At 31.6% G+C, this 27,419-nt stretch overlaps 1 long non-coding RNA gene across 1 annotated transcript; it reads right to left on the bottom strand.

Moving 5' to 3' along the window:
* Positions 1–1,138: 1,138 nt before the first annotated feature.
* LOC124360866 lies at positions 1,139–17,432 on the bottom strand. Its single transcript, XR_006922284.1, has 3 exons — positions 17,113–17,432; positions 2,348–2,502; positions 1,139–1,419 (listed from the first exon to the last, which is right to left on the bottom strand). It is a non-coding gene; the product is annotated as an uncharacterized LOC124360866 (long non-coding RNA).
* Between the last annotated feature and the right edge of the window lie 9,987 nt (positions 17,433–27,419).

Raw genomic sequence — 27,419 nt, 5'->3', positions numbered from 1 at the left:
CAACTAATTAATTTAATATGTACATGTCTACATGGGTGGATTAACATCAGGAGATATGCAAAGTATAACTCATACTGTAGAAAAAGGCCATCTGAATGTTTGGTAATCCCAGATTCAGGGATTTTTTTAATTATTTTAAGCAATTAAAAAATATTAATGGTGGATAAACCTATATATTCTAGATATAGTGATGAAATGTTTACATCAAAACACACCAGAAATTACAAGGAATTTTACACAGATGCACCACTATAACACAACATATGCAAGCAACTGCTGTCTGCAAACGTAATTCAACTGAGAAAAGTCCAAGCTACACCAGCTCTAAGATTTAGAATGCATTACCAGAGGAGTTAAAGATGACAGATAAGAAACACTTTGGATTCAGCCTCAAGAACTGGCTACAGCACAAACCTTCTACTCACAGAAAGAATTTTACGAATGGAAGATCTAAGACAACCAAAATTAAAAGTTTTAGTGTTGTATTTTAAGATACCATGACTAAACTTGAAATTTGTGTAAATAAAGATAATTTGACTCTAATTTATATAATTACACAGCACTTAGAACATTTTCATGAAATATATTTTTAGGCAACTTACCTGAAATATAACTTATCATATGAGACATTAGAACTTTTCAACATTTCGTCTTTGCCACTCACATTACAGCAATATTACTCACATTGTCATGTCATCTATCCCTTCAGTAAGTCTGAGCAGCAAATTTATATGTTTATAAGCATGCATTGCATTTATAAATCTGTAAATTTCGTCAATTGTTTACAAAATGTTTCTTTATTTCTAAAATTAATAACTTAATATTGTGTTTTTCTAAGTAATAATATGGAAACTGAAATAAAATAATTGGTTTTGTCATCACTATATTTTTAAATGTTTATTAGAACAATTTTTTTCGTTATAAAAAAATACATTTTCATTTTTGGAGAGAAAATTACATTTTTTGTAAATAAAAAAGCGTATTCCAATCATTACAGTTGGAAAATAAAAATATAATGCATTAAACAAAATATACTTTCATCCGCAAATACAGTATATGCAAAGGCACATGCATTTAGTACTGCATTTCAAAGGAATAATGTAATTTTCAAAGCATTGTTTTACCGTCACAACCACTTTTAGCCTGTTTTGTTCTTAACGACTACACTTACCAGAACTGACCCGATGAAGAAGCGTGACAGGAGCATCCAGTACTTCCTGTGCGAAGGGACAGCCTCCAGCATAGAGTATGCTGCACTGGCCCCCGTGAAGAGAAGCAGCGACATGACTAGAGGCAGGCGGACCGAGCCCCGCCGGTTGCCCCACCAGCCCACCAAAGGCGAGAATAATACCATCTGAGCTTAGAGGGTTAGCTGCCACAACGTAACCCATGAACTCCCTTGCCAGCCGAGGGATCCAGCTGAGTGAAAAGGAAGAAGAACTCTTATTTAGGCTTCTTTTGGCATCACTGTATTTTATAATTTTTAGTTAATTTTATACCTGGATCACTAAATTGTAATTTTAAATTAGGCCTACGCCTATTAAACAAAATATTCACTGTACTTGACAATGTCAAGGAAAATGACAAAAAACTTTACTCTTGAATAGAGTAAAGAAAACATGTATTTAAAGGGTTGATGAATTTTTTTAAATGTATTTGTACTTAATAATTATAGGTTAGCGTGTTGTTATCCTTTAACTGATGACGTTGTTATACGTTTTGTGTTTTGTTCTGACAATAAATGATTGATTGAGTTTTCTTGATTACTACCTGAAAAACTAATGTTGCAAATTAAGCAGTTAGGCTACCGGAATTGAAGTTACTTACATTTTTTTAAATCCACTATACAACTATTTCAATCTTATTTTCACTTGTATTGCGTCCCTCTTCCTCATTCTTTAGTACTTTTAGTACTAATGAAGAAGATTACCTGAATTTTCCAGTACATTGCAATAGTTAGTTCTGCTATTTCAATAATGTTTAAATTATATTGAGCTTTCCCTTTTTATTTTTGAACTGCATGTATAAAACGCAACAAAAAACTAATTATCCAAAACAGATCTAAATCCAGATTTGAGAAAAATTGTTTCGCAACATTGATGAATTCAACAATGTCTGCAATATTCCCATGAATAACACACGTGCGGTTTAGTTAAGTTAGAGGTACCTTTACCGACTTTGTCCTAAGAAAGCCATCATAAGATCCCAAACCAATATCCCAAAATTTGGTGGAACCTAGGATGTTTAATACTGCATCCTCGGGGTGGGTGATACCATCTTGTTAGTAATGTGAAATTACCTTTTTTAAATCTTAAAAAAAAATATATTTCACAAATATTGACAGTACCTCGTCCAGATAGGGCCAAACCCCAGTCAACACCACGCTGAACCCTAAGGCCATCAGGAACATGGTGAAGTACATGACACGGATAGAGTTCCATCTTTCTTTGTATTCCTCTTCAGTCCTCTAAAGATATTGTGTTGTTTGCGGTTAAATTCTGGCTGAAACAAAAAACATTTTTTTTAAATTTAGTTCTACAACGAATTGTATGAATGTGATCTTATTATATACTACAGCAGTGGGCAGTTTTAAACAATTTTGAAAGGGAACAGAGTTAAGATCATCATCCCTTTACATCATCAGTCCCTTTATATGAGACTGATACTGAATGGAATGCGTGGGATACTTTGTGTAGTATTGTTAGGTTACTTGATACTTTATTAGTTTAACATAGTTCCTCATAGATCAACTTAAAGGAGGTAATACTTGTACGACTATACTGTTGTATTGTAGCAAAGCCTTTTAAATTTCTTTCCCTAGAAAAAACATCTTGCAGTTCAGCATCATTCACTTGTGTAATTTCAGTGCATTTTGTGTGAATAAATGTGTTTTGACAGAAACACACATGAAAAAAACAATGTTTTGGTGAATTATTTTCTGTATCGGTATGAACTACCTAGACAGTTCAATGTAACCCAAAAACTCTACACGACAATTAAATATACTCTGATTATAAGTTTGAAAATTTTCACCTAGGTCTCATGATATTCCACAGCAAGTTACAAATCGATACAGCAGTGCACTACAATCATGATTAAAATAAATACTCAGTGAATGTTTTGATTCATAAGTGACTTCATTTAACTGTACTGACTCGACACAATTTTCTGGAATGAACAACCCTTAATTGATATGCACGCTGAATTCTGTATCGTTTTTATGTGTGTACGTAGGTTTTTATAGGAGTTTGGACATTGGATATTATCCTTGACACATTGCTCCAATAGCAAAAAGAAATTGAAATTTCAGGAATGTTCTTGTTAAGTGGGCTCCAATCACACAAACGTACCAAATTTCACGTCTGTACCACATCTGAAAAGTACCCAGCGGTGTAACTAGAACCGGATTTGGGGGGGGAGGGGATGTGATGGAATCTAATTGAAGAGCACACCACACCTGGGTATAGTTTGGAATAAATCTAAATTTAAATAAATTAGATAGGCTGTGTTTCAAATTACATTGGGTTCGTGCAAAGAATGGATATTTTAAGAGGGCACACAATTTAGCTGCTGGCTGCACATTTAGAGCCTGTGGTACTATTAAGTTTAAAAACTGTGTTGTAAATAGGAACTCATCACAAATCTAAAAATATTTCACTTTAGAAACTTATAATAAATAACTGACGCCAATGCTAGAGAACCATTAATTATATCTGTTAAATGATATAGAAATTATTACGATACAATTGATAACTAAAGAACAACAATTGTTTTATAACACTCAAGAACAATAACTTAAATTAATTTGAAAATAACTATGTTTAAACTGACTGAAAATAACTCAAATTTAACAGTCTATTAAGTAAATGAAGGACTTAATATTTTAGTGTAAATAATAACGCAAAATCTCCACAAAATGGTTACGTCACTACCAGCTCATTGTTTCATCACTGCAAGACAAAACGAGTAGTTTCACTGATTCACCAACACTTGCTGACTGTGTGTCTAGTAAGCTAAACTGACCTAGGTCAACACTGACTGGCAACACTCACTTTGACCATCATATCTGCCATTGCTTTATAACTGTCATAACATCTGGATCATTCCTTTGTTTAAAAGTTTTGTTATTGACGATGGAAGGTTTGAAAGGATATCAGGATTTCGGACATTTGCTCATTGATTAGTTCATGTATAGGTTTTTATCTGGGTTCATCTTTTAATTTGACAGCTAAATGAACCTACTTACCAATCAAAACGACAGGAATCAGACTAAGCCAGAATAACAGATTAAGCGTTTATCGATCAAAAGAGAATTTCATTTTCATTTCATAATTTCAACACCAGGAAAAAAAATGTAGAATATCCATTTTGGAACAAGAATCAGGCAAATCTAGCACAAACAAATTTAATCTTAATTTTTATAGGAAATTGCCAGATAAATTTATAAATAACACCTGAAAATAGAAACCCATCAAAAATTGATTGCAATAATGTCAAAAATTATCTGTATGGTATTTGTGAAATTGGGAGTAAAGTGGAAGGCGATTCGAAACAATGTGCTAGAACTAGACAGACAAATATTTTAAAAGTTTGGTTAGAATAGTCATGAAAGAAGAACAATCTCACTATATCTGCAAACCATCAGTTCTGATCTGCTTGATGGGAATCAACTACTGAAAGAACAACAATCTATTTTAGAGCATGACTGGCAAGCTGTAAGGCAAATATTTAGGAAAAAGAAGGAAAACATCTAACTAAATTTGAAACATTATTTGGAGAATCGGCTTACTCACAGACTAAGTTACAAAAGAAAAGGAAAAATATTGTAAACAACATCATGTTTTGAAGACCACAACATAAAACAAAAACAGCTTCTGCAGAAATACATTGAATAACACTAGTGACATTGAAACAAAAATTTACAAAAGCCAAGCAGACTAAAAAACTTACATTTTGATATTGGACATGAAAATATAAGATGTCAAACAAAGAATAACCACCAACAAAATCAGTCAAGAAGAATAGCAAATAATATAATTTGACTGGAAACAACACAACAGACTGTACCACACTTCACATTTTTCTTTTCTTTACTGTTTTCATTATAATTAAGACATTTTCAGTTTAACATCCTTTTAAAATGTCTATTGAGACATACCAGTATTTTAACAATGCGAGTACTTAAAAACTATAAAGTCTGAATTTCATATTATTTCAGGATGCACATTTTCTTCCACTACCCCAAAAGGTGTCTTATAAAAAAAAGATTGCAAAATCTTGATTTTCCACAGTACAGTAGTTTGGGCCCAAGGTCCATCTACCTTCCAAATTTCAAGTTCTAGATGGGAGTGCCTCATCTATTATGTACGCGATTGTGTGAGTCCATTCAGCTTTATCAGTAGAACAATGAAATGCATGACAACGCAAGCTCAGGTTTACATACAGCTACTACTGCCTGACAATGGGATCTGAGAGAACATTGGCCTGTAGTGGAAGTTGTTGAAATCCATATCAACCTCAAATACCCCAATGAGAACCCTTTTACAACTAATAAATCCAATGTGTTAAAATAAAAATGTGTCTAAATACTATGTATAATCTCAAGACAACACTAATGTAATCCATCCTTTCCAACACAATCAGAAGATAGCTATTAATGTTATAACAGTAACAAATTTATTACGCACTTACAATATGTATTGCTTGAACCTGGAAAACACAAGAGGAGAGGCATGTTTAGACAACATTATCACTAATATAAATACAAGAAAACTTAAATGTAAAGTAGTAAGAACCTCACCTGTCTGACCATGCTCGGCATCTTAGCTAGCTTATATAAATCTAAATCTGACAAACATACAATGTGCGGTAAAAAACGAATGACATGTACAAAAAAATAAGAGTGATGACGCCTATCACCATTGATAGTTTTAAAAAACTACTTCTTGAAGTAGATTGGACTAGGCTTAAGTTTTTTTTATACTGTTGACGAGGCATTTTCTTATTTTATTAATTTATTGACTAGTTTATATGAAGAAACATGTTATTTAAAAGAAGTTATAGTTAAAAATTCAAAAAGGCCAAATATTCAATGGTTTTACGCCAAAACTTAAGAATTTTATAAGTTTTGTTTTAGTTTGTTATGACAATTTAAAAAATAGTAAAGGTACAGAAAGAGAACTGTTGGCTAAATCAGTGTACAAGGAAGCTAGAAAACAGTATAAAGCCTTGATTAAGGAAGAAAAGCTATTGGCAAATGAAGATTACATTAAGAGGTCTAAAAATAAATGTAAAGCTGCATGGAATATTATCAAAGCTGAAAAGCACAGAATCGCAATCTAATGAGTCTTATATTGATTCTAATGTTTTTTAATGATTATTTTATAAATGTAGCACTAGATATGAATAAAAACTCAAGTACCTGATGATTTTAGTGTAGCTCTTAGCTTAGTAAATAATTATGTAAATAGTTGTACTCCAAGAAATACGTTATATTGGAAAGTAATTGTTGTTGAAGATGTCCTAAAGTGTGCTTCTGAATTAAATCTATCGGGTAGTGAAGATTACTATGGTTTTTCGAATAAGATTACTAAACAGATTATCAGTGTCATAGCTGAACCACTAACTTATCTATTTAATCGAATGTTATTGAAGGCACATTTCCTCAATGTTTAAAAATAGCAAAAGTAGTTCCTATCAATAAGAAGGGTGATAAAACAAACCCTTCCAGTTATCGTCCCATATCTTTAATACCTATTTTTAGCAAAATATTTGAATATTGTATCAAAAACCAATTACAAAACTTTTTCATGCTAAATGGTCCCTCTTATGTAAAGAGCAGTTTTTGGGTTTTAACCAGGACTGAATACTACAAAAGCAGTAGAAAACTCTAGTTGGTAATGTTATTCATAATTTTGAGTATAAAAACAACATCATCTGCAACCTTAATTGATTTGTCTAAAGCCTTCGACAGCATACCTCATGAGTTACTTATAAGTAAACTTTATTGCTATGGTGTGCAAGGTAGTGAGTTGAATTTGTTGGTATCTTATTTGAATAATAGAAAACAAATGGTTGTTCAGGGTTCTAATTCGTCTCTCATAAAAACAATTCAAATTGGTGTGCCACAAAGGCTCAGTTTTAGGTCCTTTTTTATTTATCGTTGCAGTTAATGATTTTTCCTTTCAATTTACCCTGTATGTCAGTTTTGTTTGCTGATGATACTACTCTTCTAAATCACCATAGTACACTTAATGGTTTAATAAAAATACAAGAAAATGCAATGAAGGTAGCAACTGAGTGGTTTCAGGCTAACAGGCTTGTTGTAAACAATAGCAAAACAGAAAATATAATTTTTTCAATGGACCATGTAATTTACAAATGTTTTAAGCCTGTTAAACTATTAGGAATCTTTTTAGACAGTAGACTAAGCTGGGAAAGCCATATAGAAAATCTTTGTACTAAATTGGCGAGAGTAATTTTCCTATTGCGCAAATTGAAAATCTGCATCACCGAAGAAATGCTAATAACCTCCTACTATGCCTTTTTCCACTCCCACTTAGTCTATGGAATTTCTTTATGGGGAAATAGTTGCCATTCAAATAAAGTGTTTGTCTGGCAAAAAAAAGCAATAAGAATTATAAAAAATCTTTAATGAAAGGGAATCTTGCCTGCAAGCTTTTAGGGATTTAAATATCATGACATTGCCCTGTTTGTATATATATTATTGTTTACTGGATGTGAAAGCAAATCTGCAAAGTTATACTGTTAGAGAAACCATACAAACTTATAAAACTAGAAAAAAGTACATGTTAGAGCTGCCAAGGACCAGGCTTGAAAAAAACAAAAGGTAGTCATATCTATATGAAAATAAAACTATTTAATAAATTACCAAAAGGAGGATGGATTGTAAATATAAATGGGTTTAAACGAGTTGTAAGCAAATGGCTTAAAGAAAAAGCATTTTACTCTGTGAATGAATATTTGTTATATCAAAAGTTAAAACTGAAGATACATTATTAGTTTTTAACTTTAAATTCTACAATACTGATAGTATTTAGACTCTTTATTGATTGACATGTTAATATAAACGTAATACTTTCAAAATGTTGAATCTTATCATTTGAAACCTTAAAAGAAATAGACTTTATAAGAATATTAAAATAGTATCAGTCAAAAATTAGGACTGTAAAATACAAGTAACCAATTACAATTATTCAATTTTATAGAATAATCTTCAAAACGTTTTATGGCTTCTATCTTAAAACCTTAAGAGATGTATAAAAACATTAGAGATTGTTGAAAACTATCGTAATTCAAAAAATACTTTGTAATTTTTCTTACAAGGTTAATACCGAAATACCATACCTTTTTACCAATTAACAGCATCTATTCTATGAGAAATAAAAAATGAGAAAGACAAATGTTTTTTAAAATTGTTATATATATGTTTTTTTTATAAATATCTATAAACCTACTCTATAAAAATAGTGTGGAAAACTTTTGTACAAATGCAAATGGCCACCATCTTGCAATATTAAATTGATTGAAATTATCTAAAAAACTCGTGCAAGCCCATGTTGTAATTATGTGTAAGTACTATCTCTGTACAAAGTTTGGTTTGAATAAATTACAAATTACAGTAGTTATTACGTACTTGAGCCATAATCATTGAGAACACTATACAATTTCTAGACATTTTTGTCATTGCAATAGATTTCCATGAAAATCTACCTAAAAAGGCTTTAATGACCAGAAAACTAAATGTTACAAATTATAATTCTGGAAGGTGACGGAAGAATACCACCACAATTCAATTTCACAAAACCACAGGAGGATTGCTTGAAACTATGCAATTTTACCAACACTAATTGCTTCATTATAAGGTAGTTATGGGAGAAAATAGATTCTTAAGAGAAATTAGTACTAGATACTCTATTGATAAATCCTTTCCTGAGAGAAAGGAGGGAGGAGGGGGGAGAGGAGGATTGGTGTTTCTATACTTCAATATTCTAACTATGTATTTGGTAGATAACAGTGCTTTAAGCATGCAATTAACTATATAAGTGTATAGCCCAGTAGATTCTTAGCAAAAATTCCACAAATAACCACTTTCCTAAATTTGTCTACATATTCTTTTACTTATTATTCTTTAAATTAACAGGTCAATATTAAAAAAATGTAAATCTAATATTAATAAAATAAATAATTATAGACCAATTGCCATCTTAACAACAACATTCAATGTATTTGAGATTTTTCTGTACTTAAATAACAATATTTTTACTGTACTCACTGTTCCAAATCAGTGTGGATTCAAAGCTAATAAATTAACTATCAAAAATATTTTTTCATTTTATTCTCCAATAGATTCTTATGGAAATACTACAAATCAAACTTTCCTAAATCTATCTAAGAAATGGTTTTCCTGATTATTTTAAAATTAACAGGAGTTAGGCCAATATTAAAAAAATGTAAATCTAATATTAATAAATAATTAATAGACCAATAGCCATCTTAAAAACAAACATTCACTGTATTTGACATTTTTCTGTACTTGAATAAAACGGTATTTTTTTTATAACTATACTCTCTGGTCCAAATTAGTGCAGATTTAAAGCTAAAAAATAAATATCAAAAATATTTGTCATTTTACTGGATTCCAAAATTTGTTCATGGTCTTGTAAATACTGGGCAATGCATTTTCTCAAGACAATGTAATTTTAATTTTCATAAAGCTTTCAAGGAATTTTGTTGACAATATAATACTGCTAACAGAAAATGTACAACTTTCAATACTATTCTTTATTTGTCAGTATTGTAAGATCCAAATCATTAATCCTCAGAAATGTCATTTCGTTCGTCTATACTTTGTTCTTTTTTCCATAAACCATGTACCTGTGAGGATATCAGTGGTAGGTGTACAGGGAATAATACTTCCTGCATATAAAGCATTTGGAGACTGTCTTTAGTAAAGATACGTCAAAGAGAAACTTAATAATGAACTATAATATTATTGACAATAAAATATGATACAAAAATAACAATTATTACTATATCTAATGAAAAAAATGAATTTTTTTACCAAAATTTTGTTTTTACTTTTTTAAAACCTACAGTTTTTTTAATGAAAAATTATTGTATTGAGATATTATTAGATTAAACATAGAATCCAAATTTGAGAAAACCAGTACTTTGGTTAAACATAAAAATCTAGTTAAATTGATACAGGACACAACATTTTTAAACAAATTTTTATCAGAATTTAAAGTCAGATTTTTAACACAGCTTGCAAAAACGTAATTAATGTTTTACACAGAACCAATATTTTCTCTCTCACATTCAGAGATAAGGTAAGCCACACTTAAGTAGGAACAGTCTCAAATCTGTCCTCAACAGACATTCTCATCACATTACTTTGAGTGATGAGTCAACAGACAGTTGAGTAACACTCTTGATGATACAGTGTTTCTCAATCCATTTTAATCAATCACCGCACTTTGTCTGATTGTAAAGCTTGTTTGATATTCCCTGATAACAATAATCTTATCATAACAACGAACAAATGTATTCTTATGAGGAATACCACACCACAGCTGTTACATAAAACTCTCCTCTGTAAGAGAAAAGAGCTTTTCATCTTCTGTATAGATGGATACAGTAAAGTACATTTTGTTCCAAAAACAGGTGCAGTAGCATACCCTGGGTTGATGATGGAATTTATATCACTTAAAAAATTGTTAGAAAAACAGTAGTATTTCTATTAAAGTGAAAATGAAGTTTTTCCCAAACTAAAATAGAAATTAAAGAGTCAGTTAACAAATAAAGTAGAGCCTCGATATAAAAAATATCAAGAGTCAGAAAAAAAATTCGTTACATCTGGAAATTTTCAAATAACAAAGTTTCGTTAATACTGAGGTTACATACTGCCAATATTCGCTACAAAGGGGTTCTTAAAACTGAACGCAAATCTTTATGTACCTAATATTTCATCGCAAAACTTCCATTTTACAAATGAGTTACAGCTGTAGAACTACGTCTACATATAGAAGTGCAGTATTCAAAACAAGAAAAAATGCAAATTATTTTCCAAATATTATGTAATTTATTCTACACTACACGTTGCAAATTGTTTAAATTTTAAACTGTAATAAAAGTTAAATTAATGGGAAATGTGTACAATTATATATATTTAATATGTTTTGCTTATAGAGGTTCTGTATGCTACTTACCATAAAATTATAGTATGACATAAAAAAACAATTATAGTATGACATAAAAAACAATTATAGTAATGACATAAAAAAATAATTATAGTATGACATAAAAAACAATTATAGTATGACATAAAAAACAATTATAGTATGACATAAAAAATAATTGTATATTTTCCAAGTTTTTACACAAATCAAAAGAAACATTAAAAAAGCAAATTTAAGATCTACACATATGTACTTATTAAATTAAAAGCTTTTAACAAAATTTTATAACAAGATTGGAAAAGTGAGAAATTTGTAATTTGGGTGTTATGTTCATTATCGATATTTTGGTTTTTTTACAGTGAATATTTGTAATAAAGAGGGTCTTTGTTAAAATGTTTTAATTCATTATAACGAAGTTACAAACCAAAATAATTCGCAATGTAGGGATATTGTTAGAACTGAATTTTTATATTGGAGTTTGTTTTAGGAGGACTCTACTATATTCATATTTCTCAATATTTCTGAACATAGAACCGACTCATTCCATATTAAATTTATGTCTTGATTAATATTGAGATTTTGTAGTTTGTCTGTAAGTTTATAAGCGCTGAAATGATTTGAGCAAATTTTGTTGTACTCTTTTAATATTGTACTTATTTTATGAATTTCCATACATATAACAATTATTTGAGACTCCCAAGGTCTTTAATTTATTGGTCTTAGAAACACAAACAGCTGTTTGAAATCAAATATAAATAACTATTTAGCTCTACAACAGCCAGTGATGTACCCACGAGGGATCATGGGGGATCAATGCCTCCCCTCACAAAACAATTCTTTTCAACCTTATGAGTATTTTCAGTGAGATACAGATAAAACTGTTAAAAAGTTTTAAAATATTTTAACACGCATAATTATACATTTTTGTAATGTTTATATTTTATGTATATATATACATACATATAAGGAATAAAATAAAACAACTCTTTTTTACATTCCACGATGCACTTCAACCAATTAGAATGATCAGGCTGATGTGACCAACAGTTGAAAAATGGCTAAGTGAATCGCTAATATTTACCGTCGTTTTTGTCACTTTTTAACTCACACTTTCTTACATTAAATAGAAGCAATTTTTTACTTAACTTATTTTAAAGTATTTCATTTAACATGAAGAATTGTTGAATCTTCACCTACTCTTGATCAGTCACCTACTTAGTAGCTGTAAAGCCATGCAAATATGACCGGCTGTCAAGGTGTAAACGCAATGAATGATAAGAGGAGTTATTGTAAAAGCTATGTGTTTAGGTGTTAAATACTGATTTGCAGCAATTAATTTTCAAAACCTGGAGTTTTGGAAATTTTACAGAATCCATCTAAGGAGGTAAAGTGGAGAATTATCAAAAGCCAATGATAAATTCTTGAGAATTAGGCCAACCTATAACCTCTTATCACATGACCCACCATATTTTAGTATAAAATTATTCTTCAACTAATAGATTCTCAAGTTAAGTTATACATTTTCTAATCAAAATATAAAAGCTATTATTTTAGTAGCTTACTATTTAATACATGATGAGAAAGATTACTGTTTTAAACATAATAATGTATAATGAAGCTATTAAGTGAATTATAGTGCCCGTAAATGACTATGAAACTAACTATGATGTCAGGTCAAAATAAATGAGAATGTTTTATATAAAGTAATCTCTAATTTGGTCAGTTTAACCTTCTGACTGTCTGTTTGTGCTTTTTTAGAAAAAAAAAACATCGAAATATGTTTCAGTTAAATAATATTATAAAATTCAATCTTCACAAAATTTTAAATCTAAATAATATCATATATACACAAATGTCTTCTCAGGTTTCAAAACAGCAGCTATACTTGAAAAGTTCAAACGTTAATTTACTTAAAAAATGTAACTGATTTCTATGATGAAAGTGAATGGAAGCTACAATATTAGTGATATTTCATGGGTATAGTTTGTTATGTTGGGTTATAGCGTTTTAGGCTCTATTTCAATTAATGTCCTGTGTTCATTTTTGATATTAGAGAACTTTTTCTTTTTTTTTCATTCTTCATTAGAGAACTTGTTGACCTGTCAGACTCAAACAACCTAAGCCTTGACAGTGACACCTAAGTTTCCCCTTTCACTTATGCTTTAAATGTAACCCCAAAATAAGCCAATATTTCAGTAAAAGTTTAAAATTAGTATTTATTCTAAAATTAATATAATCAGTGAAGTATTTCCACACAGAGATCACTGAATTTAATTTAAATTTAAATTTTTGAAAAATGAAAGTAACAAATTTAAGTACGTCCCACCACTTTCCAAACAAACAAAAAATTAGAAATTGGTCATTAATCTATTTATTGTATTGTAACTGCTCTCTAAATGTCGGAAAACAGATAGCTGGAACAGATGAGCTCACCCATCAACAGTCTTCAAAACATGCAAAAATGAAGTGCTAACTCATATAGCTGATGTAATAAACAAATCTTTCCAACAAGGCGTCTTCCCCCTCTCTCCCTAAAAAACTCGTTAATTTATCCAAAGTACAAGAAAGGACCAACTTCTATCCTGGCCAGCAACTACAGACCTATATCTCTCATATGCACCCTACTCAAAAATTTTTGAGAAATAAGTACTCACAAGATTTACTTACTCATCTAGAAAACAACAATCTTTTAACCAGCCGGCAACATGGGTTTAGAAAAGGCAAGTCCACCACCACAGCCATAACTGAACTAGTCGAGACTATCATTGATGCAGCTGAAGAGGGGGCCACAACAACAGAATCTTACTTGATTTTAGTAAAGCTTTTGATAGCCTGAGCCACAAACACCTTCTAGAAAAACTACACACACTAGGAATAAGAGATGCAGCGCATCAGTGGCTCCAGAGCTATCTCAGCGGAAGGACACAAATGACTGAAATAACTCAAGTGGTCAACAAGACATCTCATAAATTTAGATCCACACAAACACAGATAACGAGAGGAGTTCCCGCAGGGGTCACTGTGCTTGGCCCTGTAACTATTTATTTTATACACAAATGACATCATTTCGACGCTACAGACCACTGTGAAGTATTCCTCTATGCTGATGACACTGGCCCTCATGGTTTTCACACAAGAATGTTAAAGATCTGGAAATTAATGCCTACATTGCTGCAAGTATAGTAAAACAGTACAGTCAGGAAAATGATCTTGTACTGAATGAAGAAAAAACGCAACAGCTTTTTTTTTTTGGCCCAACAAAGAAGGAGTGCTCTCGTAGCTACCCAATGTCTCAACATCTAATGAGGCCAAATACCATTGGATAACCCTAGACAGTGATCTCAATTGGAAAGCTCATGTAGACCAATTGTGCAAAAAACGTAGCACTAGCCCTATACATCATTAAGCGACTCAAACACATCAGCACCACAGAAACCTCAATGAACAGCATTACACTTATGCGCTATGTTGAGTCGTTAATGCGCTATGTGACTGACTATATGGGGTTTTTCATTCTCAAAGAAATCTACAAAGGGTACTGCTCTTTGCAAAAAAAGGCCATCAAATAAATATCCTGAGAATTGGGCTTTCGAGATTCCTGCAGAGGGGTGTTTAAGAGACTGAAGCTGCAGACAGCGGCCAACTCTGTATATCAGCGAAGTAATAATATATGCAGTTCACAAAGGACTTTGACCAATTCTTGGAGACCCATTCCTATAATACTCAGGAAACAGAGTTAACTAATAGACTCCCGCACACCACCTGACTGCCTATGAAAAAAAAGCCTTCCTATATCGGGGCAAGGCTATTCAACATCCTTCCATCAAAGCTGAAATCACAAAGAAGCAACATAGAATTTGTAAAGGAGCCTCTTCTTGAGTGTGCCTAATGGAGAGGGAGTTCTACTCTGTTGAAGAATGCCTGCAGATTGGGGAGACACTTCTCATTGAATGACCATCGTTAACATCAAGCTAAAAAACTCTTCGACGCCATGACTGTACTTTATGTCCATGTCAATACAGATAATTTTTGTCTTGTCTTTGTCTTTTGTCTTTGTCTTGTCTTGTCTATTTTTGTAAATAGAAAAAGTGTAAATAAATTTCAAATAAAATTGAGTAAATATTCTTGGTAAATAGTGTTTATTAACTGTATTGAAACTGTTTATGGATCCTACAATCATCTGTTTACCTGGTACAATTCCATAATGTGAATATTTATTTTAAGTTTCTTGCAATGGTAAGAGTCAGTTGCTGTACGTCACTTGTTGCGAAGTACAATCATGCGTATTTATACAAAATGTGTCATAAAAAATTTATTTATGAGAGAAATAATACAAAATTTTGTATAGTTGTTCCTTTCTATATGTACAATATAATAAAATAGCTTCCCAGTAAAAATTATGTTTTTTTCCTTTTTTAGTTATTTACAAAAAAAAAATTAAAAAAATTAATAAATTTTTTTTATGATTAATCTATTAAAACGCTATTTTTTTTAAAATTTTAAATTACTTAAAACTACATCTATATATTTCTTGTTGAAAGTATATATCTATACGAGTAATTTTGTGCAACTTTTATGGTCATTCTCTAATTGTTATGAAAGTTATAAATTTTAATCTTAGAGACTGCAAAATCGCCAATTTTAGCCTGGCACTTTTGACTAGTCACAGGGGATATAATATGTGAAAAAAAAAATTTGTTGTAACATCTCACATTTGGTCCTGGCCCTGAAAGGGTTAATATTTCTTCAAGAAAATCTGGCTAACATTATATACTTTCTGAAACTAGATAAAATGAAGAATAAATTGGCTATCTCAGATTCTAATATTTATTACATTATCGGGTAGGGTACGATAAGCGGACCCGGTTTTTAATATCGAAATTGGCAACCGACATTACTTAATCATAACCATCGATATAATCAATCGATACTAATTAATCATTTTGAACAATTAACTTAAATAATCTATATCAACAGCTGTAAATACTTTCAAATAATACACGTAAGGTAATATTTCAATTTTACAAAAGTAACATTTAAATTATTAAAAATGACAGTCAATTTTAGAAAACTACACAACATTGCTTTGAAAGATGAAAAGACAGGATTTCCGTGGCTTCAAACATGTTGGACCTCGTACCGAAAAACCCATTATGTGAAATTTGTGGGAAAGAAACAAAATGTAACTGTGAGTGGAGCAAATATGGTCGTCTTCGGTTTTTCCTAAATTTTGGTTATAATAATTTGTTTGATCACTGTTAATATTAAATTCACATTTTAATTTAAAACATATGTTTGTTATTGGGGACTATAGATACTTTTATATCGTTTGATAGTACTAGGATTTGAGATGCGAATATTAGGTATCGATGATTTTAAACATTCTTTTCGATATAAAAAACCGGGTCCGCTTAACGTACCCTACCCACATTATCAAACTTTACCAGGTGTAGCCCCATTAATTAAAAAGATTTAGTGTAGGCCTAGTAATCTTTTATGGTTTAAGTTATGTATAGTGCTTTTATACAATAATTAATCTCCACATTATCCTGAAAAAATAATGTTTAGGTTTATAGTAAAAATGCATTTTTTAACCAAATTTTTAAAGTACTGATAAAAACACCCAAAAATGGCCTGCCATATGAAAAAAGTGACTGCCAGTTCCAAGGTTAAAAAGGATTAAATCCTTTTAAAATGTTAAAATGGGGTAACATAGAAACGTGTATACATCCCAAATTTTTGAAAGGATCAATGGAACCCTTAAAAGGTAGAATATAAGTCCATGCACTGGAATTATTATATTAGACTAGGCTATATTTATGTTGCATTTGAACATTCCTCCAGATTTAAAAAAGTTATACGATTTGAATAAAACGAAACTACTGAGATAAATGATCTAGATTAGTCTTACCTGATTCCATCTTCTTTTTCCATCTCAACTAGGCTAATAAAGCTGCAATGAGTTTGAAAACTTCCCTCTGTGATTGTACCACAGTAGGGATAACCTCAACTATACATTAAAAAACAATATCCCATTGTAAATGTAAGTCAAACGTTCACCATACGAAAATAACATAAAACTACATTGATCATGTAAATGTGCATAGCTATAAAACTTCAACCCACAATTCGTTTATGCTAATCGAATGATGGATTTAAAAGTTCCATATTTCAATCGTTAGAATTGAAACTATAATCAAGGCAACGAAATGAAACGGAACTGACCAAAACTAATTATATTCAGTACTCTGTAAGTAGCTGACTGTCCTAAGACCAAGCACTGAACAGCTGATGTAGGCTGATTACAAAAATTGAAAAAAACCTTCTCGGTTTCCTTTCCAACATCAGCTGTTATTAGTTTCTCTAAACAGCTGATTTAGAGCTTATGATTTCCACAATAAGTTGGTCTGTCTTGAAAACATACAAACACATATTCATACTTTTAATTCTTTTCTATTCATTATTCTATACTTCAAAATACTATAACATTCCGAGAAAAACAGTACATACGTAGATACTTGATATTTTGTTTCCGCAGGAAGTTGGCCCATCTTAAGGGCTTCTGCAGGTCCAAAACTGCCCTGTTATAGGAGGGTAGGGTGGGGTGTTTCAGCCCTTTACAATGATCAAAAAATTGTTCCATGCTATAGAAGGATTGATCTATTAGGAAATTTTTTAGCTCACTCTTGAATTTTTTGTTACAATTGATTGTTCTTATTATTAGTGGTAAAACTTGATTAAATTTTTAGTCCAGAGAAATTTGTTTTTTTTTTTCAAAAACGGAGTAAGCCTATGTTGCATTGAGAAACTTGTCTTTAAATCTAGTCTTGTAATTATGACTATTGTTTATAAATTCTAATGTTTTGAGATTTTATGTACCAGGCACATTCATAAAATATATAGACATGGAACAGTTACTATTTTTAGGTTTTTGATAGTGATCACTACAATGTGAGCGGGGAGGCAGGCCCAACATGGCTCTGATGGCCTTTTTTTTTTTGCCAAGTAAAAATTCGTTTGAGATTGAGGCTGAGCCCCCCCCCCCCACAGGAAGAATGAGTAAGAGATGTGAGACTCGAACAAACAGTGGTATACAGATTTTTCCAATTGGTTGTTTTTGAGTTTTGCAAGGTTTCGAAGGACAAAAACGCCTTTGGCTAATTTGCTTTCAATTTTGACCAACTGTTCATTCCAGTCTAACCCATCATCCAACATCACCCCATCAGTTCTGCTGATTTTGTGACATCCATCTCCCTGGTCACCTATGCACAAGCTAGGAGTCCAGGAATTTTTTGAATTTTTCTTTTGTTTTGTTTGGATGCAGATGCATTTTGTTTTTTCTTGATTGAGTTTTGAGGTGGTTTGTTTCAAAAAATTGGGCTAGATTGTTTGCTTTGATGAAGGATTCTAATTCCAGGACTCCACAATCTCTGTGCCTGGTAACTAGGGTAGTTGTCATCAGCGAACATGTAAAGATTTTCCACTGGAATCTTACTGGTTATGTTGTTTACATAAACCAGGAAAAGCAAAGGGCCCAGGAGTTTTGAACCTTGTGGCACGCCATTTCGGATCAAACTGGGTCGTGAAAGTTTGGATTTAATTTTGAATTTGGTTGTGCTGAGAACCTCCACTACCTGATACCTATTGGTCAAGTTATGAGGTTAGCCATGCGATGGCAGAATTTTGAACGCCCAGTACTGATAATTTCTTCAATAAAATGACCGCATTGACACAGTCGAAGGCCTTCGATAGGTCAGCAAAACAGCCGAATACCGTCTCACCAGCTCGACCGCATCAATGCAACCATTTACAAAATCAATTAAGGCGGCCAGTTTTGGTTGATTTGGATTTTCTGAAGCCATACTGCCTCTCCACCAGGAGTTTATTTTCCTCCAGGTAGAGGAGTCAGCTGGTCACAGATTACCCTTCTCAATGATGTTGGATACTGCCGGAAGGAGCGATATTGGACGATAGTTGCAGACATCGGACTCCATCACCCTTCTTTTTGAAAAGAGGCCTTCACCTTGGCCACCTTGCAGGCATCCGGGAAGGTGCAGCTTGTTTATGGAGGCATTCACCAACTCCACAAGGGGTTTAGTCAGATTCCTTTTGACAGAATTTAATAGCCTTCATACATAGACCATCCACTCCGGCCGATGTTTTCGGTTTGAGTTTTGAAAAAAGTTTTTTTTTAGTATTCTATCATCTATGGGCCTGAAAGATTCTAGTTTTGTGTTAGGGTCTATGTTTGGACCGTCATTGTCATCAGAGCAATAGTTTAAATTTTCATTTATTTGGTCTGCAATGTTTATGAAGTAATTGTTAAAAAAAATTCTCCTCGATCTGCTTTGGGTGATTTATTTTTTTGTTTCCATTAATTATTTCAATATTTTTTATCTTATCAGTGCTCTTTCCTCTAAAATTATTTACAACATTCCAGGATTCCTTTTGTTTGTTGTCATGATTCATTTATTATTTTGTTAAACCATTCTGCTTTTGTTGACTTGATTCATAATCTGTAAGTCTCAAGGGCTGAATTGTATTTCTGTCTGTTTTCTGAATTTTTTGTTTTATTTTCCATTTATTAAACAATTCATATGCCCTGTTCTTTAAAATTGCTTATTTCATTGTTTGTATCATCCATCCATTTAATTCTGTGATTTTCTTTAATGGTAACTTCTTTTAAAAGGGCAAGGCTATGATTGTAGTGGGTATGCAAAAGTTTTGATAAAAGCTCCATATTTGTCATTTATATTTAGGGCGTTATAAAAAATCTCTCCAATCTTCATTTCTCAGTCTAAGTTTTAATTCATCTAGGTTATTCTGTTTCATGCTTCTTATTTGTTTTTTAGTTTTACAATTTTTCCCTTTGTGAGTATCAATATTTAGTGATATGGCATGGTTGAATCAGATAGGAGTGGTTTCGATTACTTCGTTTTGTGTGTTTTTCAAAATTTGTAATGAAGTTGTCGATAACAAGTGGCAGAGGTATCAGTTTCTCTGGTGGCCTCTTTTACAGTTAGATTCAAGCCAAAACTTGTTAAACTATTTTTAAAATCTAGATATGGTTTTATTTTCACACAATATATTCAGGTTGAAATCACCACCTAGTATTATATTGTTCTCTTTTGGTGTTAATTTAGAGTCTAAGATAGTAACTAGCATAGCAAGAAGACAGTCACTAGACTACTTTCTAGAGAAAAAGATCTTGCATCCAATATGGGGACTGATGTGGTAGAGTTTGTGTTCGGTTTACACTATGCCCTTTAAAAGCATACATAGCACTACTATATTACATCTTGTATTCTTAGTTTTTTATGGAATGTTAATCCTTTAGTAATTACCTCATTCTTATGGATAAAATTTCAAATGTTGTAGTATTTTTACTATTGTCAGAGTTTACGCAATATAAACAACACTGTAATCAACAGTTTCTGTAATAAATCTATAGTCTCTGTTCCCTTAGTCTGCTGCTGATAGATAGTGCAAACCACTATAGTCGGTTGCTCACGTTTAAAGTAGCAACTAGGTTTCAGCATCGGATGCAATATCTTCTTATATACTGACACATAATCAAAGATAGTGATTATTCAATAGCAAAAAAGAACGACATTCGAATACTATAATCTATGCGATTACACAGGATAATGTAAAATTTCATTAATTATCATAACATATTATGCTAACAATAAGGCAATAACGAATAATACTACGAAAATAAATAAAGATGTATATATAAATACTCCAGGCTGTCCTCCATTTTATTGTTTTTCATCCTCAGGAAACGAAATTTTGCATCTAGTTGTTTATAATAATGTTGAACTTCTAAAAAGTGACCGAATTTAAATAAACACCTAGGATGCGTATTGGTGTGCAATTAACATAGCTTTAACATGAGTACATCTTCAGCTAACCCTTGAAACAAAGACAGTTAATTTTGCTTTGTAACTCTATGACCGGTCTTTCGATTGAAAACAAACTCTTAGCCTAAAAAGTGGCCCTGAAACCAATTTGAACGTACGGCACACAAATGTAGAGAACACCAGCAAACTCTAATCTAATCTAATTATCATTCAGAGATTCGAAATCAAAGTCCTGCGGAACGTCCCTTCAAGCACCTTGGTTAGTGCCTAACCGAGTATTCACAAACTTTCTTTCGTCTGCAAAGAAATTTAGGAGACAAGCATTAAGTAACCAGTTGAAACGTAACAATTAATTGAGCAACATTGACTATACAAACAGCTTATAAAGCAAAAATTTGACCTAACAGTTCGATTTAGACATATTATGGTATTATGAATGTTGGGTTTAGCTCAGTTTTACCACCCTCTTGAAGCAGCGTCTGAAATCTGACGCTGTCACAGACTTGACTCATATAGTCTGAGGAGATCTCTAAAAAAAGTCGGCGTCAAAGAAACTATCAAAGGGAACTCTTTACATCGTTTCGATACCAGAGACACCTAGACTACAAAATATAGTGTAAATTATCTGAAGATGCATTGGCGTTGTCTCATTAGCTGCACAATTGAGTTCACTACATTATTTTAGACACGATTTTTAAGAACGGTGGAACAACTATATTTTTTTTATACATAATCTAGATATGGTGAAAAGGGTTTATTTAATATCAGTACTGAATGTTATTATAAAACCAACCGTAATGAACAAAGCTTTGAATGTTTCAACTTAATTGTACTCAAAATTGGTGGGCGATCTTGACATTATGTACAGCTTTTTTACACTGGCGGAAATTGTTTAACAGATAATAGCTTAAGGAGATTGGCAATAGACCGATTAAAATCACAATCCAAAATTAAATTTGTTCTTTCAGTGTCTATATATATCCAAAATTGTATTCCACAAGGTTGAATTTTGCATCGTATTACATTTTTAGTTTTAGTAAACGACATGATATATGAAGATTCCAGTAAAACGCCGTTGAATGTTTGCCGACACTACTCACCTTGTTATCGGCCATCGAGCCATGAATTTAAGAAAGTAAAAATTGCTTGAAATTAAACTAAAAGAAAACAAAAAAACATTAAAAAACACTCGCATTCGGATGCATTAAACAGGGACTAAAAATGCTTGTACTCATGCTTTATGCATTAGTGAAATAATTGTAACGAATTCGGTTGACCTATTAGGTGTAATGGCTTGCTGGACTGGTATGATTAACTGGTGAAAATTGAAGGCAAGGTAGCTATCAAAATCTTCGTTCTAATCTTTCAAAACTCAAAATCCATTTGGTTAAAAAACCCCTACCACTGTTGAATGTCTCTTACTCATTAATTATTCTCTGGGGTGCCTCAGGTTCACATCTTTAAACATTTTCACTCAACGAAAGGAGTCCTTCAGGAAAAGTTGAGCTTATTATTATATCGTTTACTTAGGTGAATAATTCACAAAATTAGAAGTATTAACAGTTCCCTGTTTATATTTTTTATAAAAGTACCTATTGTATTTGGTTATAACATTTAGCATTTTATAACAGTGCATACTTATGTCACACTATGTTAAAAATCGTCACAAGCGCAGGCTCATTCTTTTCTTAATTAGTCTACAACGTTTTCAGACTCGAAAATAGACCTCATTTATAATTTTGAGAAATAATAAATGATAAAAACCATTTAAGAATGAGCTAACGATTTGAAATAATACTTTGCTCCATTTCAAACCTTTATCTTAAAAAGCAGGTTTGATCAGAAAAGCTCAATTTTAGCCTAAATATTGCGGATTACCAAATATGAATAATATAGGATGTAAATTTAAGATTATGATCTAAGGCTCAATGTTACGAGCAGAGTCAGTCACCACGTACTACAATTTATTTCATGTTAAACAAAACGGGACTTTTCGGTCTGTATATTGGGATTTTAACTTCTCTGCTGTGATTGGTGGTGACCATCATGAGTCATGACACGTGTTATTTTTTTCGTACATTATACGCTATTCAACAATCCGCTTCTCGCGCTCAGAACAGTGACTAGCGTTAGTTCATTTGTTGTGTATATTGAATGTTTAAATTGTTTTGACTGATTTTCTTTTCTTCATTGGCTGTGATTCTTATGTGAAGATAGTGAAGCTAAACCAGTTAAGATTCTTGTAATGCACAGTATTTAGATCTAACTCAATCATGACGTAAGTACAACCACAATTGTATATTAACATTAATAATAAGCTAAGCGAATCTCACAGAAGAATGTTTGGATTTTAAAAGTGATTTATGAAATCTTCTTATTCAGATTTGTCACGAACAGAAATTGCCCGACCTACTTGTAGTAACTTACACATTTCTTTTCATTCATTGGAGACTTAAGTCAATTGTTGAGAAAGTGTCAATAATATAGTGCTAAGAATTAGGTTAGGAGCTATACCTATTGTTAAATTTTTCTCATTATTGATTTTTGAGGAGTGACATTAATAAGCCTACAATCATTTTTCAATTGTTTTTATCGAACTATTTGGTATATTATCCAAATTCAATAGTATATATTAATCATATGAAACAAGAATTATAATACATTTACAACAAGAATAATACATTACAATTTTTTAATAACATAAAGTTTTAACAAGAAACATTACAAAAAAAACAAATCCAAACTATGGCCTAGACCTGCACATGAGAAATATGTTACAATATTAGTAGATTGCGTGGATAGCAGTGAGCAACCACTTTTGTGAAGACAGTAGCCAAACTCACATATATCTAGAAATTTATCACATAATTTCCTCATATTCATCATTTTCAAATTCTCAACAAATAAGTTACTGTACTTCTTGCTGTTTATTGTGTACATGACAAATGATAAACAAATAAGTAGAATCACATGTTTTGTTAAACTAGATTGTAATATCAAATTTTCCATTCGGATAGAAACAATCAAATATTTGATAGAAATAACCAAATAAAGAGCGTGGGCCGCTTATTAAAGGGATTATTTTTTGAGCCTTATAACAGGTTTTGAACTAATTGACCTAACTTATGATATTCTTTTGGAATTACTTTCTTTAACCCTAATTTATGGGTTATATAACATTGTGTGGCCTCCTGACTTTTTAGGCATTTTTTTACTTAAAAGATAGGCCATAGGCTGCATGTATATTCATATGTGTAAAAAAAAACATTCTTGTCCAATCTATTAGCTACCACAGGCTACATTTTATTTTTTTAGCACGAAATCTAGATTTTTAAATAAGGGATCATTTAGGGTGAGGAAACCTGAAATAAGTAGGCCTACGTTATGGCGGTTGGCTCTCGGATCAGTTAACTCTTATTAGGCTAGTGGTCCTCAGGAAGGGCGGTTGACCCCCCGGTAGGTCCAACAGTCAGATAGTTAGGTGAGATTACATTAGCTTACCTCTAATAGGCTATTTCAATTATATTAGACCAGATAGTCCTTGGGTATGTCCAACAGTCTAGTAGCCTGAGGTTAGTTGTGTCAGGTGCTAAATTATCAATTAGAAATAAAAAAAAAAAATAATAAATAAACAATGAAATACATAATCATTCTAGTTATAGTTATTTACAATTAAGTATTACCACATCTATTTAATTACAGTATTGTTCCAAGTTGAATCAAACTAAGTGAAATAATCTTTATTGTATTTGAATAATGACCACAAGTACAGTTCGAGGACTTTAGCTGTGCGCGTGTCCTTGAGTGTGTGGTGATAGGCGGGAGGAGTGGCGGGGTAGCATTATGCGCTGCGTCCCGAAAACATTTCCTGTGACTCATGGGTAAAACCCTCCTTTCAGGAATCGTATTGGCCCGAATAACTCATCACACTCGCTAAAATCAGTCTGTTTTGTAAAAGTGCTGATTGTGGTGGAATTAAATAATAAGAGAAAACAAAATAATAGGAATAATAGGGACTTATCCTTGTTTTTCAGTTGTTATAGTGCTGTCTAACGTGTTTTTGAAAATAACGTATTTGTCAATTTTATCTGTAAATCAAAATCGTGAGTTTAAAGTCGTTAAAGAGATTGTTGCGCCTTCATCTCAGCAGCTAGCACGTAAACGCAACCCGCCACACAGATAGCGTTTGTTTGTTTGAAAGGGTAGTATATCTGGGCCCTACGAGCACAGCTAAATTCCTCCAACTGTACAAAGGCAAAATACATATGTGTTTGTTACAAGCTGTTAGACACGTGTGTTCTTCTAAATAGTAAAAAATAAATAAATATTACACTGTTTATATATATATATATATATATATATATATATATATATTGTTTGTTTGTTATATTTGTTGTTTGTTATATTGTGAACGTAGGCACACACATGTCTAGCCTGGATAGTGCTTTATTCATCATTAAACTATTATTTTTTTTAGACATATAAAAAAAGATGGACAATGTTTGTCATTGATTCAATTGTGGTGATGGCCGTTTATTATACTGCAGTCATTGAATTTTCGTTAAAGTGAATTTTTTGTTTTGGTAGCTTTTTCATGTTGGTCCCTCTGATATATCCCTCCTCCTAGGCCGGTCCTGTTAATCCCACTCAAAATCGGGTTCTCCTCCCATTCTCCTAGTTGTTAATGTTAAGTGGGTACTGTATTTAATTTAAATATAGGTTATTACTATTACTTTTTCAGTACTTTTTAATATTTTTCCTCGCTAAAATCCATAGTAATAAGTTAATAAAAGTTTATGCAGACTAGTCAGAGGTTATGGATAGTTTAAAGATAATTTTTAAATAGTTTTTTAGTGGATGTCCCTTAAAGTCTATATTTATCTTTAATAATATATATTGGTTAGGGTACGATAAGTGGACCCGATTTTTTATATCGAAATTGGCAAACAATATTACTTAATTATAACCATTGATATAATCAATCGATACTGATTAATTATTTTGAATTATTAACTTAAATAGTCTATATCAACAGCTGTAAAAACTTTAAAATAATACACGTTGGGTAATATTTCAATTTTACATAAGTAATTTTTAATTATTAAAAATGGCAGTAAAATTTAGAAAACTACCATGACAATGCTTTGAAAGATGATGACATAAATCAAATATATTGTTTTTTTGGCTTCAACATGTTGGACTCGTTACCGAAAACCCCATTATGTGAAATTTGTGGAAAGAAACAACTGTAACTGTGAGAGGAGCAAATATGGCCCGTCTTCAATTTTTCCTAATTTTTGTTATAATAATTTGTTTGATCACTTTAAATATTAAATTCATATTTGAATTTAAAACATATGATTGTTATTGAGGACTATAGATACTTTTATATCGATTGATAGTCTAGGATTTGAGATGCGAATACTAAGGTATCGGAAGACTACATTCTTCGATATAAAAAAACCGCGTCCGCTTTCAATCTTCATTGTTTTATATAAGTAGTTTAAATACATACGTACATATTATTAATATACAAAGTTAACAAACAAAAGTCAAACAAAGTCCTGTTCTTTTCATTTATGTAGTTTTTTCCTGACAGGAATAACTTTTCCATAAACAGTAGCCTTCGGATAATACCAAGTACCTTAAATTGTAATCTAGTTTTTATATTATCGATGTGATACAAATGAATAGATGGGAAAACATCATGAGCCAGAAAATAACAACGGAAAAACATTTGCTTAAATATCAGTAGTTTATAGCCTATTCTTATATTGTTGTATAAAATCAGTAAGAAAGTATATAATATTAGAAATGTGTGTAAAACGTAAAATACTCTAAGGCAAATCTTTGTAAAACCAAAACGTTTAATAACTGGAGATACGTATTTCTAAAACTGTGTTTACAGTACAACGTAAAACTTGTTATGCTCATGAAATACATAGGCGAGACCAGTGGTGTATTTATTACTGAAATTGGGTTGGGGGGAGGCACAAACCTATCATTCATATTTCAGGGGGAGAGAGTATTGTTCTCTTTATATGTTGAAGGTACTATAGTATGAAACATATCAATTGAAAGCTTGGCTGTTTGGCTTTATTATTTGTTAATAATGTAAAGGGAATCGAAATTCATAACTGTAAGTGGCATAGCATGAAATTAATATTATTTATACTCATGTGACATTTAAATAGTCAGTCAGTCAAGCTACTTGGTATTACCCTTGACTCGTGGGGAACTCATATAACCTCTCTATGTATTCGATTGTCCAGAGTTATTTTTCTCTTAAAAAAACTTAAACTATGTACTAGCTCTAGTTTACGCATTATTTTTAATAAAAAGCCTACTGATTCAT

Source organism: Homalodisca vitripennis, chromosome 4 (assembly GCF_021130785.1).
Source record: "Homalodisca vitripennis isolate AUS2020 chromosome 4, UT_GWSS_2.1, whole genome shotgun sequence".
Taxonomy (NCBI): Eukaryota; Metazoa; Arthropoda; class Insecta; order Hemiptera; family Cicadellidae; genus Homalodisca; species Homalodisca vitripennis.
Note: the sequence above shows the minus strand (reverse complement) of the source record. Positions and strands in the feature narration are given on the sequence as shown.